The sequence below is a fragment of the Peromyscus maniculatus genome, chromosome 18 (assembly GCF_049852395.1).
Source record: "Peromyscus maniculatus bairdii isolate BWxNUB_F1_BW_parent chromosome 18, HU_Pman_BW_mat_3.1, whole genome shotgun sequence".
NCBI classification, from domain to species: domain Eukaryota; kingdom Metazoa; phylum Chordata; class Mammalia; order Rodentia; family Cricetidae; genus Peromyscus; species Peromyscus maniculatus.
This window is the reverse complement of record NC_134869.1, coordinates 53,345,477-53,364,880: the sequence shown is the minus strand read 5'-3', so window position 1 is coordinate 53,364,880 and position 19,404 is coordinate 53,345,477.

Below are 19,404 nucleotides of genomic sequence, written 5' to 3'. Positions count from 1 at the left end.
GGCCATGTAGTTTACATCCTTGAGTCTATTTATGTGGTGGTTTAAATTTATTGGTTTATGTATGTTGAATCATACTTGTATCTCTGAATTGAAGCTGATTTGATCTTGGCCAATGAGCTTTTAGATGTGTTCTTTTTTTCATAAGATTAGTTTTGTCACTTTTTATTATTTTTAAATGTTTCATGTCATATGTTTTGATCATATTTTCCCCTAAATAAAAATAACTCTTCTTTATACAAGAAACAAAAAGAATGAAGAAATCCGGAGAGCAATCACGTTCACAAAAATACTTCTTAAAATTAAGTACCTTGGAATAAATCTAATCAATAAAGAATTTGCAATAAAAGCCTAGACATATTAAGCTTTAGAACACTGAAGTGAGAAACCAAAGATGACACAGGGAGAGATGCATACACTTGTATTGTCAGGTTTAGTATGTAAATGGTATCAATAACACACAATGCTGGACAAACTGGATATCAACATGTAAAAGAATGAAACGTGCTCTTCCCCTCTCGCCCTACACACAAATCATTTTCAAATAGATCAAAGAGCTCAATATTAGACCAGAAACTCTGAACATTCTAGAAGAAAGAGTAGGACGTACACTTCAGGATACTTGCTCGGGTAGGGACATTCTGAGTACGACACCACTCACACAGAAAACAAAACCAGCACTCAAGGGTGGAGTGCCATGAAAACTGTTAGTCAAATGCAGAGACAGCATAGAGAATGGGAAAATATCTGTCAGTTACACGTCCAACAGTGGAGTGTTGTCTGGAATTTACAAAGAACTTTAAAAAAAAAAAAACACTAAACATCAAGAAAAACAAAAACCCTGAACATAAAAGACAAAGTTTGTCAGATGACTACAGGAATAAGTGTCTTCTGGCCACAGCAGGGGTTTTTTCTTACAATATATTATAATTATGGTTACCCGAAACTCCTCCCAGTTCCTCCCCACCTCCCTTTCCATCTAGATCCACCACTTTCTGCCTCATGTTAGAAAACACCAGGCATCTAAGGGATAAAACATAACAAGATAAAACAAACAACAACAAAAAACCCAATCAGAACAGAACTTCTGAACAAGCCATATGGAAACCTATTTTATAAGTTTCATGTTTGGGGATAGGGGGTGGTGTGTGTGTGTGTGTGTGTGTGTGTGTGTGTGTGTGTGTGTGTAAATCTGATCAAGAACTCTGGTTTTGTGTCATTTGAATATAGGCTCCTGTATTTAAATACTTGTTTCAAGTTAATGGTGCTGTTTGGGGGAGATTATGGTACCTATAAAAGGAGCAAACTCATTGGAAAAATACCTCACTGAATGCAAGCTTTGAAGGTTTATGTTCTCACACCACTTCCTACTTTCTTTTGCTTCCTGTTTGTGTTTTAAATGCGATCAGGCAGTTTCATGCTACATCCATCATTCCATTCCTTCCCTACCACGGTGAACGCTCCCCTTCTGGAATCATGAGCTGACATTAAACCCTATTTTTCTGGTTTTCATCATTGTATTTTATCAAAAAACAGAAAAGTAATTAGAAGAGCGATTCTACAGGTCCCAGGAGTCATTTTCATAGTATCATTTTGCTAAATATCAAAGTACAAAACTTCTCTCTACATTTGTATTTCTATCCTCATAAACCAGTGTCTTAGAGAAATTTCTTCATGTAATGCAGGATCATTAATGCAGAAACTCAAAACCAATCAGATTTCAGCAAACAAGTTTTATTGGAGTGCTCACTACAAGGAGGACATCAATATAACTCCCCATCCTCCCAAAGCTCAGGGACCATGATAGAAGAGGGGCAGAAGGACTGCCAGAGATCAGGAAGGACTAAAGAAAATCATGCATTTAGGACATGACAGTGCTTCTGCATCCATGAACTCACAGCAGCTGTGGGTATCTGCACAAGACCTGTGCAAACTCAAGACAATCAACTTTACAGATAGACAGGGAAAGGGCTCGGAAGACTGCCTTAAGCTGAAGAACTATTGATTATTGACAGTTGGTACCTTATAATAAAAGGGCAGTCTCTTTTTCTTGAAGTTGTGGCCCTTAGTAGCTGACCACACTTCAGTGGACGGCTCCATACTCGTGAATATACAGGCATCACAAACTGCACTCCTTGGATTATGTTTAGAAAGGAGAAACAAAGTTAGGGATGATGATGGGATGGATATAGGAGAAGTTAGGAGGAGGCATGAGAGTGAATATGATCAAAGTACATTATAATCTTGTATAAAATTCAAAGAATTAATAATATATATTGGAAAAGAAGTGGACTGAAATGCTATAATAAAATCTAATATTTAAACTACTTTAAAAAGTGGAATGCTCATCATCATGTTCATTCATCAATTCCCTCCCCCTCAAGGTTCAAGGATCTAGGAGAGAGAGAGAAGATGGAAAGATGGCAAGAACCAGAAATTATGGGCAATTCCAAGGAAATGGCATCTTCTAGACACATCAGGACCAACAGAGACTGTGGCAGCACAGACAGAACCTGCACGGACTCCAGCCAGATGGGGTCTTAGCAATAAGAGGGAAGAGTAGACATGGGTTCCTCCCCCCAACCAAGAAGCTATCTGCAATTCACATCTACTTGCAAAGGAAAAATTAGTTTCTCCAATGGAGTCTCACTGGGTGTATTAAGCACACCTCAGGGCGGGTCCCATGCACAGGAGTGGTTGGTAGTTGGAAAACTCAATGGTATTTTTGTAGTTATGGGGTATGTGTGTATTGTATTTCTAGATTTATTTGTTTTGTTAAGATAGAAAGATAAGGAACATAAAATTGGAGATTGGGAGGTTCTGGGAGATATTGGGAGAAATATGATCAAAATGTATCAGACAATAAAAAATTAGTAAAAAATTTAAAAATATATGTTATATGAATTTTCAATAAAAAAAGAAAAAATTGTCACAGCAAAACAAACCAAAAACAAAACCATCCCACGGTGTTTTTATTTAAGTCATAGTATTTAGCACACTTGCACTTCCTGTCGTCACTCAACAGACAGGGAATGTGGTATTCACTTGCCATTCACTAGGCCTCTTCAGCACTGAGTTGACAGCTTGCAGCACATTCTAAAATCTGTAGATGCTGAATTGAATATTGTTTCTGCTCTACAGTCTACTTCCATCTCTTCTGGCACACACACACACACACACACACACACACACACACACACACACATGTCAGAACTTCCCTTAGTTCCACACAGCTCAAGACAAACAATATTTCATATATAATTTCTTCAGTTCAGTATTGTTTACCTAAAATTATTTAATGCCACATCAACCATCATAGATTTGTTATCTCATCAACTCTTTCAACTATTTCATTCTTCCACACTGCTTCAAACCCAAAAAATAAAGCATATACTTTTAAAAAGTGAATTTTTTTCTTGTCAGGGTAGAATTAAATGTTAGAAATTTCCCAACATGCATTTCTTCTTCACAAAGAAAATATCTTACCATACTATATGTTTCTCAATCAGTTGGTGATGTCAGTATCTGTGAAAAGCTCTGGCATCATCTGTAGAAAACTTAATCTTACACTAATTTAAACCCATTTATACAATAGATTTCTTAACAAAAATATTTTATTTTGATTTTCAGCAATTTGTTCTTACATATAACTTCAGAAATAACATCTTCCCTGTAATTTTGATTATAGCTCTATTAATTTTCAGATCGTTTTCTTGAAAGATTTTATTTACTTACTTACATTCTGTAAATTACTTTCTGAAATTTTAGTTAGGTCATGTTTTCTAGCCAGACTGTTAGTATATAGACATCAGTGTGTTGAGTTTATCTGGAGATTGTAAGAATAAAATAGGCGCCGGGCGGTGGTAGAGCACGCCTTTAATCCCAGCACTCGGGAGGCAGAGGCAGGCGGATCTCTGTGAGTTCAATGTCAGCCTGGTCTCCAAAGTGAGTTCCAGGAAAGGCGCAAAGCTACATAGAGAAACCCTGTCTCAAAAAAAAAAAAGGATAAAATAGGCTGGACTTTCACAAAAGACATATTTCTTGTCAAGTTATGATAATATTGTCATATGTAGATATAATAATTATTCCCTTCTCACATATTTTTAAGTAGATAATTAAGGAGCCCATCCATGCTCAGAAGTTTTAAGAATCCTAAAGTATTTTGAAGAAAGTTGAAATTTTACTGTAGGTCTTAGACTCCTTCAACATCAACATTACAAGATTCCCTATAGATACTAGGACTCTTTATTAACTTGGTTATTTTGTTTTCAAAGTTAATGATAAAAATAGTCAGTTAGCAAACTTTCCACAAAAATCCCCAAGGTTTTGTACCAGGTCTGAGTGAAAACATCATTTATTATTAAAGAACACGACACCTCCAGTGGTATGGAGACAAAGTCGTGTTTATTGAAGATGGAATAAGGCAGCAACTACAATTCTTCAGTTACAAGAAAGCAGGAGCACGCTCCTGTTTGGGAAGACCCTGGTTATTTCATTTGTAGGAAAAACAGAACAGTGGATTGAAGGATGGAACATCCTGAATCCTGATGAGAGAGTGAGAAATATATTTTTTTTAAATGAGCTGGATTTTAATCTGAACAAGAAGAAAACATGGGTTAAAAAAAATACTCATTTTGGAAGAATTATTCATATTTAATTTTTAAACAAAAATAAAATTCCACGATGTATCTGCAAACAAAACCTCTGTTGAACTCAAAGAAAGTATTTTCAGTGTTTGTCATGCTGCATACAAAGAGGCTGTATTATGAACAGTTATGTCTTGAATACAGATTATACCATCTAAACCCGGCATTAGAGAAATTCAAACAGCATCCTTATAACTCGTGGCTAAGCTTCCTCTGTATGTATCTTAAAGCTGGTTATTCTTGTTTATTAGAAAAGCTTTACACATAGAACTCACAGTGCCTTTTATTCAAACTTTATGGGTATACATTGCTTTACATTTAAAAATTAGAAAATATAATACTTAAAGTTGGAGGCAGTACTGGATGTGTAAATTATTTCTTGCACAAACAAAGCTACTCAAGTTGAACTGAAAAATAATTGAGAAGAAATGTTTTAAATTTCATGTCAAAGGTTTATTTTCTAATTGAAGTAAGTTTAAATGTAAAACTCATAAAGTTGTTTTTCCAGCTGAACTAGTTATATTTAATAGTACCAAAGAACTCTAAAATTAACAAGTACCACTAACAAACACTCACTTTAAACAATTTATTTCAAATCTCATTGTCATTAATTCAGCCCCTTAAAATATATATTTATTCTAGATGTAGTGTTACATGCCTTAAATCCCAGCACTCAGGAGGCAGAAGCACCTCTGTAAGTTTAAGATCACCTTGGATTATACCAGGTGACTTTAACTCTTGAACCAAAACTTGAGGTAATGAACTTTCTCATATCAAACATATGCCAAATTTATCGAAGAGCACATCCATGTGGAATTCAGAAATTCTGGATGATACTGAAGTTCAACTCCACTGACAAGTCCCCAAAGTAACTAAACATTTATCTCATTTTCTATGTTTCTTAAGTACTTTTATAACTAGACTTTTAAGTTTTTTATGATAATTATTATTTTACTTGGTCTATTTCTAAGGGATAAAATAATATTAATCTTGTTTTTATGTAGTTTCAATTAAAGATATTGTGCCTTTTTTTAAAGGCCACCTTGAATGGCATAGTAAGCTCCTGGCTAGCCTGGGATATGTAGTGAAACCCTGTCTCAAAAACATCAAACTCCTCCCCCTGCAAGGCTCATGCCTAAAAGGAGATTACAAGAGTGTGAGAGCCAGATGGGGTGGATGTTTCCAAGAAAACAGTGACTTCCAGACATAAGGACTGATGCACATATGAATTCACAGACACTGTGGGAGCAAACACAAGACCTGCATTGGTTGGTTCAGGCAAGGTAGAAGCCCAGTTCTGAGATGAAAAGTGAACACGGGGTCTCTTTCTTTTCTTTTCTTTTTTTTTTCTTTTTTTTTTGTTTTTTTTGTTTTTGTTTTTGTTTTTTTGGTTTTTTTTTCGAGACAGAGTTTCTTTGTGTAGCTTTGTGCCTTTCCTGGAACTCACTTGGTAGACCAGGCTGAGCTCTGAACTCACAGAGATCCGCCTGCCTCTGTATCCCAAGTGCTGGGATTAAAGGCGTGCACCACCACTGCCCAGCTTTGGGGTCTCTTTCTAACCAAGAAACTATTTACAATTGATACCCACTGAAAAAGAGATAACCAGGTTTCTCCCCTCCACCTCCACCGCCAGAGCTGAGGACCAACCAACCCAGGGCTTTGTGCTTGCTAGGCAAGCACTCTAACACTGAGCTAAATCCCAAACCCTGAAAACCAGTTTTCTATAATGGAGTCTCAGTGGATATAGAAACCTGTGGTGATATTTTATTTGTACTGAAATGTTATTTTAATTTTATGTTAATAAATAAAGTTGCCCTGGGGTCAGAGCTATTAGAGCCATAGTGAGAGCGTGGTGGTTAGAAGAGCTAGGTAGATTTCTGTGTGTTCAGGGATACAGCCAGTATTGGAGACATACGCCTTTAAGACCTGGAGGGCGGTACTTACAGGCAGTGATGAGGCAGTCATGTGGTTGGGTTTACAACCAATGAGAAGGCAGAACAGAAAGATTATTTAAACAGGGACACAGGAAGTACCTCCCTCTCTCGGGGAAGCTAGGAGCACTGCAGGAGGTAAGATTTTATCTCTGAGCTCTGACCTCTCGGCTTTTCTCTTTTACCTTGGCTCTGTGTTTCTTATTTTAATAATACGATTGGTTACATCTACATCTGGCGCCCAACGTGACAAGAATCCATTAAAAACTGCTTGGGGCCGGCTCCCTAGCCGGAGCAGCCGGTTCCCTAGCCCCAGCCCAGGTCTGGGCTCAGGCTGGACTGTGAGCTGCTTGCTTAAAGCCAGTGCTACAAACAGCTCAGGCCTGCCCTGCTAAACAGGGCCCCTGGCTGTAAAGCCAAGCCTTGACTCGGCTCAAGAGGGAACAAGTGGCTGGCTTTAAGCTTTAGCCGGCTACCCCTTCGCTTTCACTTTCACTTTCGCTTTCGCTTTCACTTTCGCTTTCGCTTTCGCTTTCGCTTTCGCTGCTTTCTCTCTTGCTTCTCTCTGTCTCTCTGTTTCTGTCTCTCTCTCTCTCTCTCTCTCTCTCTCTCTCTCTCTGGATTTACACCTAGGACTCTAGGTGGCTGTTTTGAAATTCGCTCGGATTTCTACTGTTCTACGCAGATTTGGTAAGTCATAAAGGAAACTATTTAAAAGACAAATTTTTTCCACATTTAAAAAAATGGGTTTCCTGTGTACATTGGAAGAAAATTGGGTTTTGTTTGAAATTTTAGGCAGTCTGACAATGGAACAACTATATGAAAAGATTAGTATTATGGGAATTATGCAGTTAATCACCATGCTTATTCTCATTTTACTATTTAAAAAGATAGTCGATTTAAGTGCCAGGATAACAGCTTTAGAAAAACCTGTTAATTTTAACAGTGAAGTTGGTTCAAGTTTGGATCATAAGGTTACAGAAAGAAAGCCTGTTTTCACACAATCATCCTTAATTTATCCTGTAACCGTACAGCAGATGCCTGATCAAATGGCTACACAAAATATCTGGGCTCCAATTGAACTGATGGATTTTAAAAGGTTTAAGGAGGCAATAGTATCTTATGGCATGCATTCCCCATATGTAAAGCAAATGTTAAACTCTTGGTCAACATATAATAGGATTATACCACAGGACTGGCGGGACCTTGCACAAGCTGTTCTGGAACCCAGCCAGAGAATTCAATTTCTGACTTGGTTTAAGGAGGAAGCTAGAAACGTAGAAACACAATGGAGGGATAAAGGAATACAAGTTTGTCAGGATCAGCTTATTGGAGAAGGCCAATATGCTTCAATACAAACACAATGTTTATATGATGTTCAAACCGTAATTTTATGTCGAATGGCAGCCTTGAATGCATGGGACAGAGTTGATGAACCAGGAAAAAAACATGAGTCATTCACAAAGGTTATGCAAGGCCCTAAAGAATCTTTCACAGATTTTTTAGAAAGACTGGCTTCAGCAGTAAACAGAATGGTCTCAGGATCAGAAGCTAGTAAGGCAATAATTGAAGCTTTGGCATTTGAGAATGCGAATGCAGCATGCAAAAGAATAATCAGGCCGTTAAGGGCAAGATCTGCACCTTTGGAAGATTGGATTAGAGAAACAATTAATGTTGAGGTTGATGAGCATGATACGTGGGTAGGAGAAGTAATTTCAAAAGGTTTGAGGAGTGTTAGATGTTTTGGGTGTGGAAAGCAAGGACATTTTAAAAGGGACTGTAAACAGGTCAATCCTAGAAGCAATGTTTCTTCAAGGAACAATGGCAACAGAATGCCCCTTCCTTCTGGAGTATGCAGAAGGTGTGGTAAGGGAAAACACTGGACCAATGAATGTAGATCAACAAAGGACAGACAGGGTAATCCTTTGCCTCAGTTTTCGGGAAACTCCCGGAGGGGCCTCATGCAGGCCCCCATAGCAAAACCAGTTCAAACCTTTCCTGCAGCTGTAGAGGAAATCCCTGCTCTGAGCGATTAAATAACCAAATGACTATTGGAATAAATCATGCTGGTCAGGATGATGAAAAAGAGAGAATAGAAAATTCAGGAGAAAACATAAAGAAAATTTTTTGGCAAACTTCTATTAATGAACAGAGACCAAAATTAACGATAAAAATAAATGGTGTTTTGTTGTCTGGTCTGGTAGACACAGGTGCGGACATTACCATAATTGCACCAGAATTTTGGCATCCAGCTTGGCCTCTTCAGGAGGTAAACGTTCAACTGTTAGGAATTGGGACATTATCTGGAGTGAAACAGAGTGCAAGATGGCTCGAATGTATAGGTCCAGAAGGACAGAGAGGAAAATTAAAACCATATGTCGCTAACATAGCTATGAACCTGTGGGGTCGAGACTTGTTGCAACAATGGAATACTCAGATTAAAATCCCTCCAATCTCAGAAACAAATCATAAACTAGCACATGTTTCTGAGAGAAATATTAGAAGGCATTATTTTGAGTGGTCACCAGCCATCCATATTATACAGGAACAGGGCACAACAACTGATAATCTTCCAAAAATACCAACAGCTCTACCTTTAAAATGGTTAACAGACAAGCCTGTATGGGTTCAGCAATGGCCTTTAACAACAGAGAAACTCCAGGCTTTAGAAGAGCTGGTAGAAGAACAGTTAAATGCTCAGCATATTGAACAGTCAACCAGCCCTTGGAATTCTCCTGTATTTGTTATTAAAAAGAAATCTGGTAAATGGAGAATGGTAACAGACCTTAGAGCAATTAACAAAGTAATTCAGCCGATGGGCTCTCTACAATCTGGAATTCCTTTGCCTACTCTGTTACCAAAAGGATGGCCTCTCATAGTTATTGATTTAAAAGACTGTTTCTTTTCAATACCCTTACAAGAAAAAGACAGAGAAAGATTTGCTTTCACAGTGCCTACTTATAATAATTCTCAACCGGTTAAAAGATTTCAATGGAGGGTCCTCCCACAGGGAATGTTAAATAGCCCAACTCTGTGCCAATATTTTGTACAACAGCCATTGGAAGTGATACGTAAAAAATTTCCTAAATCTATAATTTATCATTATATGGATGATATTTTACTAGCTGACTCAAATGCAGATACTTTAGAAAGAATGTTTGAAGAAGTAAAGAAAATTTTGCCTTGCTGGGGATTACAAATTGCTCCTGAAAAAATACAAAGAGGAGATTCTATTAATTATTTAGGATATAAAATAGAGCTACAAAAAATTAGACCCCAAAAGGTGCAAATTAGGAGAGATAGACTACAGACTCTTAATGACTTTCAAAGATTATTTGGAGATATTTCTCATCTACGAACTATTGTTGGGGTAAAAAATGATGAACTGACTAATTTGTTCAAAACCTTAGAAGGTGACAAGGACTTAAATAGTCCAAGAGAATTATCACCTGAAGCTGAGAAAGAATTGGCCTTGGTAGAAAAGAAAGTACATGAAGGGCACGTGGATCGTATTGATCCAAAGCTGGATTGCATTTTGGTTATTTTACCCTCTAGGCATTCCCCTACTGGAATATTAATGCAGAGGGAAGATATTATATTGGAATGGATATTTTTACCAAATAAACCAAATAAAAAATTAAAAACTTATGGGGAAAAAATCTCTGACTTGATTTGGAAAGGAAAATTGAGACTTCGTCAATTAGCAGGAATAGACCCAGCAGAAATTGTCGTACCTTTAACTAAGGAGGACATTGAAAAATTATGGACAGAAAGTGAACCTTGGCAAAGAGCTTGCAGTAATTTTTTGGGAGAAATTAACAGCAAATATCCCAAAAGCAACAGAATTGATTTTATAAAGAGAGCTGATTGGATCTTGCCTCGAATTGTACGGCAAAAACCCATATCTGGAGTTCGTACATTTTATACAGATGCCAACAAACAAGGAAAGGCAGGTTACAAATCAGAAAATTTAAGTAAAGTGGTACAAAGTCCTTATAATTCAGTGCAAAAATCAGAATTGTATGCTATTCTGTTGGTATTAATGGATTTTTCAGAACCTCTCAACATAGTAACTGACTCTCAGTATGCTGAAAGAGTGGTATTACATATTGAGACTGCAGAATTTATCCCTGATGCTTCAGAATTAACTTCACTATTTATTCAATTACAAGATACAATCAGGAAAAGGAGTCATCCTTTATATATAACTCACATCCGATCTCATACTGGTCTGCCAGGCCCTCTAGCACAAGGCAATGATGAGATTGATAAATTATTGATAGGAAATGTGCTGGAGGCCTCAGAATTTCATAAAAAACATCATGTCAATAGTAAAGGTTTAAAAAAGGATTTTCCCATAACCTGGCAACAAGCCAAAGAAATAGTAAAGAAATGTCCTACTTGTTCCTTCTATAATCAAACACCATTACCAGCAGGATGTAACCCAAAGGGTACTCAGAGGAATGAAATCTGGCAGATGGACGTGTTTCACTTTGCAGAATTTGGAAAACTGAAATATGTACACCACACTATCGATACTTATTCAGGATTTCAATGGGCAACTGCTTTGAGTTCTGAAAAAGCTGATTCTGTAATCACTCATTTGCTAGAAGTTATGGCCATTATGGGTATACCTGCACAAATCAAAACTGACAATGCTCCATCATATGTCTCTGTTAAAATGAAACAGTTTTTTGCTTATTACAATATAAAGCATATTACAGGTATACCACATAATCCTACAGGTCAAGCAGTTATAGAAAGGTCAAACAGAACTCTAAAGGATATGCTAAATAAACAGAAAGGAGTAACAAAAACCCCCAGAAATAGACTGCATAATGCTCTATTAACTTTGAATTTTCTGAATGCCAATGAGAAAGGAACAACAGCTGCAGAGAGACATTGGGTAATAGAAAAAACTACAGAATTAAATCAGCCTATATACTTTAAGGATGTGCTGACCTCAGAATGGAAGCCAGGGTATGTATTACGTTGGGGACGAGGTTTTGCTTTTGTTTCTATAGGAGAAGATAAGCTGTGGGTACCATCAAAATTGATAAAGGTTCGATTTGAACAAGAGAAACCTCTTAATTAGAGGAGGTGATAGTTCATCAACCAGCATGAACATCCAATTTAAACTAACTTGTACCTGTAACACATGTCTTTTCATTTAATCAGATAATAACTTGCCAAAAAGGAACATCCCCAAAATTAGTCTTGGGGGAAGGTTTTTGTTTTTGTCTTTTAGGAGAATGAAGGTTAAGGAATCTGAAGGACACAAGACAAATGAGACAACTGAAGAAAAGGGACAAATCATCTATCCCAAGAAACAGAGTGAAACAGTGTATGGGTATATATTATCTAAAAAATTTTATGTCTTCTTAAATGTTTGTTTCTGCTTTTCTCTAAAGATTTAACACTATTGGTTTTCTAATAGTCCCAGTTCAATTAAAATTTAAAGCTGACTTTGGAGTTGGAGAATGGCTCTCTCCTTCTTTAAACTCAAGCATGTTGTTAAAATGAAAATACAAACTCCCTGTATCATGACAGAATAAAAGAGCCATTTTCTGCTATGGGACAGGACAAAAGCCAAATTAATTAAGGGACTATTCTATTACTAATCTCAACTCTTTGATTCTATTCTGATTCTTTAAACTTTTCTTAAAGTATAAATTTTATATCAAAATTTACAAGATTAATATATATATACATTTTAAACTTTGTTAAGATATGAATGGTCATATAGAGTACTAACTAATTCTAGAAAAAAGGCTTCAGTTAGCTGCATATATATGTCTTTGTGTTCGAGTCTCTTATCAGTTTTCTGCAGGAAATCACGGCCAGGCCTAACATCAACTGAAGTCTCCGGAAAGAAGATGGGGCCCCACAACAACAACAACAACAACAATTCCACGTGGACAATAATAATATCACTAAACTGACAAACATCATCTACAGATCAGCTTTGAACTACAAGGTGCTCAGAGCAATTTTGAGATGACTAGCTGAGATGATCCAGTCTCAAAGACTACTTGAATAAGGACTTGAGATAAACCCTGAACTTTGGTATTATACACAGACTGGATAATAATGAAGGATATAGTTACCTTTCCTAGAATTTGACAATTAACCTAAATTTTTCTTTCAGGATAAAGATAACTTCGCCCATACCCAGCAGGAAGCAATTTTAAGAATGACACCCACATTGCCAAAGAAGTGGTGTGGGGCGGGTGGTTTTTTGGTTCTTTTAATGGGTTTTGGGTCTGGGATAATTTTCATTATTTAGGGGGGTAGGTTACAAGTTGTCAAGGGTTAGGAAAAAGGCTAAGCAAAGGAGATTAGATTTAAGGTTCTTGTTTAAAAAAAAAAAGAAAGAAAGAAAGAAAGAAAGAAAAGAAAAAGACAATTACTAGTTTTAAATACTTTACATTATTACCAACTATTAGGATATAAAGAAATGAAAGTTAGTAGTTAGACATTACAATAGAAATTGTAGTCATATTAGATATGTTTTAAAAAATTGAGCAGATATATTTTAGACAGGTCATCTTCAAACCCTTCAGAGATCTACAGAATATGGCATTTAAAATGTTTTAATAACTTAGAAATTTTTCTTTTTTGAGACATGTCGGCTCCTGGCAGTACCAATCTACTTCAGAGAAAATATGGGCATTGAAGAAACTGCATATGGAGTTAATTTTCATTGTGGCAAAAGTTAGCCACTGGACAACAAAGTATCCTCAAATCAACAGGACAAAATGGACAGACAGAACACGAAACAAAGGACTACCGATTCCTGCCAAAACAAGTATGGTTATGGCTTTATCAGAAGGCATCTTCTGAGGCCAGGACAATATGGCACCATCCCTGAAGTGGCCTTCACAATCTGGAAAAGGTACAGTGCCCTTTTCTTTGAAGGCAGCTGAACAGGCAGTGGGCCGATGGCTTCTGTTGTGCAATGGAACAGCAACTGAAAGCTCACGCCTCTCAATAGTAGACTGGCATTTAATAGAGGGATGTGGAGAAGGGCATGCTTAGATGAAGCCATATATACACAGCCAAGAAGAATGGACAGCTGAATTCAAAAACCATCAACAATTTCCAGAATTTAAAATCCTGAATCATGACATGACACTAGTGGAATTCAGGTGTTTCTGGTACATGGACTGCTCTCACCCAGTGTGAGGTTGAACTGTTGACCTTGTGTACAACCTACTTCACAAATGAGTCTGTCAGATACGCTAAGCCTATAGGCTGAAGATGATGCCCCAACACTGTGGAGAAACCTCAGGTGACTGTCCAGGCAGCTGGCTGTTTCTGTCAACTCACAAAATTTTTGGAAGTTGCTTTTGTGCACTTCCTGTTTTTATTTTTGTTAGCTAATATTATTTCCTTCTTGGGTCTCTGAGGGAGTTGAAGATTAGTTAGTTATAGTTGAAGATTAATTAGGATAGAAAGTGAATTAGATACATTTTGGACTTACTAAAATAGGATAGATAAGGGAATTATTTTCTCTGATTTGTCAAATACAAATGGACTAGACATCGTTTAGGTATTTGTTACTTGTATATATTGTATATAGTTATTGTACTTTTGTATATAGTTTTTCTTTTGTTAGTTATAACCTTTTGCCTTTTTTCTTTTTATTAAAATAGAAAAGGGGAAATGTGGTGATATTTTATTTGTACTGAAATGTTATTTTAATTTTATGTTAATAAATAAAGTTGCCCTGGGGTCAGAGCTATTAGAGCCATAGTGAGAGCGTGGTGGTTAGAAGAGCTAGGTAGATTTCTGTGTGTTCAGGGATACAGCCAGTATTGGAGACATACGCCTTTAAGACCTGGAGGGCGGTACTTACAGGCAGTGATGAGGCAGTCATGTGGTTGGGTTTACAACCAATGAGAAGGCAGAACAGAAAGATTATTTAAACAGGGACACAGGAAGTACCTCCCTCTCTCGGGGAAGCTAGGAGCACTGCAGGAGGTAAGATTTTATCTCTGAGCTCTGACCTCTCGGCTTTTCTCTTTTACCTTGGCTCTGTGTTTCTTATTTTAATAATACGATTGGTTACATCTACAGAAACCACCCTCCAGAGCAGACCTCATGCCCAAGAATAGTTGGCCAACAGAAAACAAACTCCATGACTTTCTTGAGAACTTTTTGTTTCATTTATTTGATCTGTTACGTTTTTATCTTGTTTGTTTTGATTTTGATGTTTGTGTGCAGTTTTTTGTTTTTGTTTTTGTTTTTGAGAGATAGACAGAGAGCATCCATTTAAAATAATAATCATAATAATAATCACAGTAATAATAATATATAGAAATGCTTTGCGGAAACAAAGAAGATTATTTAAATAAAACGTATATTATTCAAACTAGACTAAACTATTGGGAATCAATTTTCAAAAAGTGGGGAAAATGGGAAATGTGAAAATACTGATCACAAAAAATAATATAGAATTTTTTGCAAGTGTGAAAAATAGCCAAAAAGAATGAGAAACGAGTATCTAGGAAATGGGATTAGATACATGTTGTTATGCTTGTAGTTCTAACCAATGAATAAATGTGAATATATTGAAAGGGGTAAAAGCTGCATTTCCGTTAACTTGCTGGATTCTTTTTTTTTATGTTTGCAGAAAATATTTTTGAGTATATGAATCACAGTGGCCTAAAACAATAAAGATTAGCCCGCATCATTCTAACAAATCCTTAAATTGAGGACATGATCCACCACACCTATTCCTTACTATAAAGATTTCTCAGCCTAGACTGGTCCAGGGCTCCAGTTATTGTTTGGATTCAGTATGTAACTGAGACTATGAGTCCTCCCATGTGTCCAGATCCTCACCTATCCATTGCCAGAACTGGTCATAAGATGGATATATGTATTGAGCATCATCTGGTCCTTGTGCTGCAGCTGTGGTGGGAACTGGAGCTTCCACAGAGGCTGGCCCTTCAGCCACTGATGGGTCAGGCTGAACTTCAACTACTGTGGGTTGACCAGGGTCAGGAGCTACAGCTTCAAGGAAGTCCTCTTGGGGAATACACCCAGCATCCTCTCTGTCTTGATCATCATGGAGAGAAGCCTCCAGGCTGGGGTTGAGTTTGGGAATGGAGGCCACAGTAGATATGCCTGGAGATTTGGACTCTACCTTGTCAGAGGTAAGGACAGATAATGGGAATGGGTAAACCCATGTTTTGCTGATTCTTCTGTTGCATTCAATTTTTTGATGATTCTTCTGTTGTTCTTAACACGTTTATTTTTGAACCAGGTCTGGATCTCACACTTGGTCACGTTCATCTTTTGTGCCAGTGCCTCACATTGCTGCGCCCTTGGATGGCTGTTCTAATCAAAATACTTTTGGAGGAGGAGCTTTTATTCCTCAGAGTACACAGTGCGTTCCTTCCGTTGAATCTTTGTAGGCTTAGGACGGACTTCCTAGTCACCATAGCTATCTGAAGGCACCATAAGACCTAGGGAACCCCCATAACCAGAACTCACAGAGGAACTTGAGGGCCTCTGGTCACTAGGGCACACTGATACAGTTTCCAGTGTTGGAATTGCATTGGAATTCCTGGGTACATTAGGGGATTTTGAGACATTTGCAGACTTGAGTTGCTTATAGGCTCTTGGGGAATCTGGATAGCTGTTTTCAGAGGTGCAAATGAAGGCAGTTTGAAATGTGAATGCGAGGGAGGAACTTAGGGAATATGCAGCCTTAAGTTTCTAGAAATTTCTGGGTCTTCCAAAAATACTGCACTGGTGGACATGAAAACATACTGGGATAAGATCCTCTTGGTGCAAGTTCATGTACTGAAGAACCTGAATATCAGCTGGCTCTCCCATCTTGACCAGATCCTTGCTGGTGGTACAACTTGCTGGATTCTTAGTATCACCTTCAAATATTTACAGAAGAGAACACATCAAAACACCCATTTTTTATTTTTCTCCAGGATGAGAGGATTTAGAAGACATTTAGCCATGAGGAACCACACTTCTCCCTCTCCCTCTCCCTCTCCTCCCTCTCCCTCTCCCTCTCCCTCTCCCTCTTCTCCCTCTTCCTCTCCCTCTCCCTCTCCCTCTCCCTCTCCCTCTCCCTCTCCCTCTCCCTCTCCCTCTCCCTCTCCCCCCATGACCTCTCTTTGCCATCTTTTTAGGAGCCACTGAATTCTGCCTTCTGACTGCCATGTCCTATCACCGCTATGTGGCCATCTGCAAACCCCTGAACAACACCACCATCATGAGCAACAGGGTGCTCACCCTGCGGGTCCTCTGCTCTTGGCTGAGTGGCTTCCTAGTCATCTTATTCCCAATCATCTTGACCAGTCAGCTGGAATTCTATGCATCCAATGTGCTCAATCATTATTACTGTGACTATGGGCCCCTCATAGAAATAGCTTGCTCAGACACAAGGCTGCTGGAACACTTTGACTTTCTCTTAGCAGTGGTGACCTTGATAGTCACCCTGGTGCTGGTGATTCTCTCCTACACTCGCATCATCATTACCATTCTGAAGATCCCTTCTGCACAGCAGAGGAAGAAGGCCTTTTCCACATGTTCCTCCCACATGGTTGTCATCTCCCTCTCTTATGGAAGCTGCATCTTCATGTATATAAAGCCTTCAGCAACAGAAGGAGTTGCCTTCAATAAGGGTGTGGCTGTGCTCAATACATCAGTTGCCCCCTTACTGAACCCGTTCATTTACACTCTAAGGAATAAGCAAGTAAAACAAGCTTTCAATGATGTGGTCAGAAAAATAATGCATCTTTATTCCTTTCTGTGGCCTAAAAATAAATGGAAATGTTGGGTGACATTCAGGCTATGCCTCTACTTTGTTGAAGTGAATTTCAGGGAAGCTTGGTATGACTGTGTGTCCACAGTCTGTTTCAAACCAGTTCAAGAATTTCTGTTATCTACCTATAAAGAATGAAAGAGGGGGGCTGGAGAGATGTTCCAGAGGTTAAGAAAACTGCCTGCTCTTACAGAGGTCCTGAGTTCAATTCCCAGCAACCACATGGTGGCTCAGAACCACCTGTAATGAGATCTGGTTCCCTCTTCTGGCTGCAGGTATACATGCAGGCAGAACACTGTCTACATAATAAATAAATAAATAAATAGATAAATAAATAAATAAATAAATCTTAAAAAAAAGGAATGATGGTATTGTATTCCCCAAAATATTGTGCATGCTAATAAACTTATCTGAGGTCAGAGACAGAGTAGCCACAATATTAAACATAAAGGATAGACAGTGGTAGCACCTTTAATCCTAGCATTTCAGAGGCAGAAATCCATGTGTTCAAGGATACAGGCATGGTCATTCATCACACCTTTAATCCCAGAAAGCAAGCCTTTAATCCCAGGGAGTGGTGGTAGAAAGCAGAAAGGTATATAAGGTGCGAGGACCAGAAACTAGAAGCATTTGGCTGGTTAAGCATTTGGCTGGTTAAGCATTCAGGCTTTTGAGCAGCAATTCAGCTGAGACCCATTCTGGATGAGGACTCAGAGGCCTCCAGTCTGAGGAAACAAGACCAGTTGAGGATCCAGCCAGGTAAGGTAGCTGTGGCTTGTTCTGGCTCTCTGATCGTCCAGTGTTCACCCCAATAACTGGCCTCAGGTTTGATTTTTTAATAAGAACTTTTAAGATTCATGCTACAAAAGGGGCAGAAAAATTATCTTGGCAGACTATATACAGAATACAACTAGCTAAAATTCTTTTGCTTGTCATAAATTGGAGGATCAGCCTAATGACTGCACCTCTATTATTTCAATCATCATCTCTTAACTCATCAATTGATAATTATCAAAATTGCAAATGCACTGTGTCAGAAATTGCTACCTCTTTCTCAGAAGAGATTATTAAACTATGCGGAATATTCTTTTCTAGATCACTTTTCTTTGGGCTTTAAACAATTGCTTTCTAGAGTTTCTTACTCTGATAATTCTTAAGATTGCCTCTCTGGCTAAGACGCTTGCTCTGCAGATAAAATGCTTGCTTTGAAAATCTGAACCTGTATTCAGATCCCAGCACTTCTGTACTAGCTGGGCATAATGGCTTACACTGTAACCCTAACATGCAAGAAAGGGCCAAAGATAAGCTGATTCCAAATATTCACTGGTCAATGGCCTAAAATGTAAGCCACAGGTTCAGTGAGAAATCCTGTCTCAAATAATAAGTTGACAAGCCATTGAGGAAAGACACCAGATGTCAACATCTGGCCTCCACACCCTCACATATTGGCAAGTATACACACACACACACACACACACACACACACACAGAGAGAGAGAGAGAGAGAGAGAGAGAGAGAGAGAGAGAGAGAGACAGACAGACAGACAGACAGACAGACAGACAGAGACAGAGACAGAGACAGAGACAGACAGAGACAGAGAGAGCCCAATTTTTTAAGAAATCTCTTCAAATCTTGCAAAGTCATTTCCTGTTACACAGCATTGGATTTCATGAGTACTCCCAAGAACATTTCTAACTGTTTCATGAAAACTGTTAAGATGGAATTATCTAGACTCTTTTTAAAGGAAGACTCAGAAAAAGAAAATTACCCGCAATCTTGGCCGTAATAGAAATCTACTAAGTGACCATGAAGTAAGGGCATGCCTGAGATTTGAAGAACACATAAAAGATGATTTCTGGAGAGACTAGGATGAGTATTTAGGGTGCGTTGCCATGTTCTACTATATCCACAATACCCAGCATTCAAAGACTCTTGGATGCTTCTTTGACCTTGCCAATCATTGTAGTCATAGCAGCCTGAGTTCCTGTACACACAGAGCCATCTGGGTTCTAATAGGTCAGTTCCCATTGTCTCCAT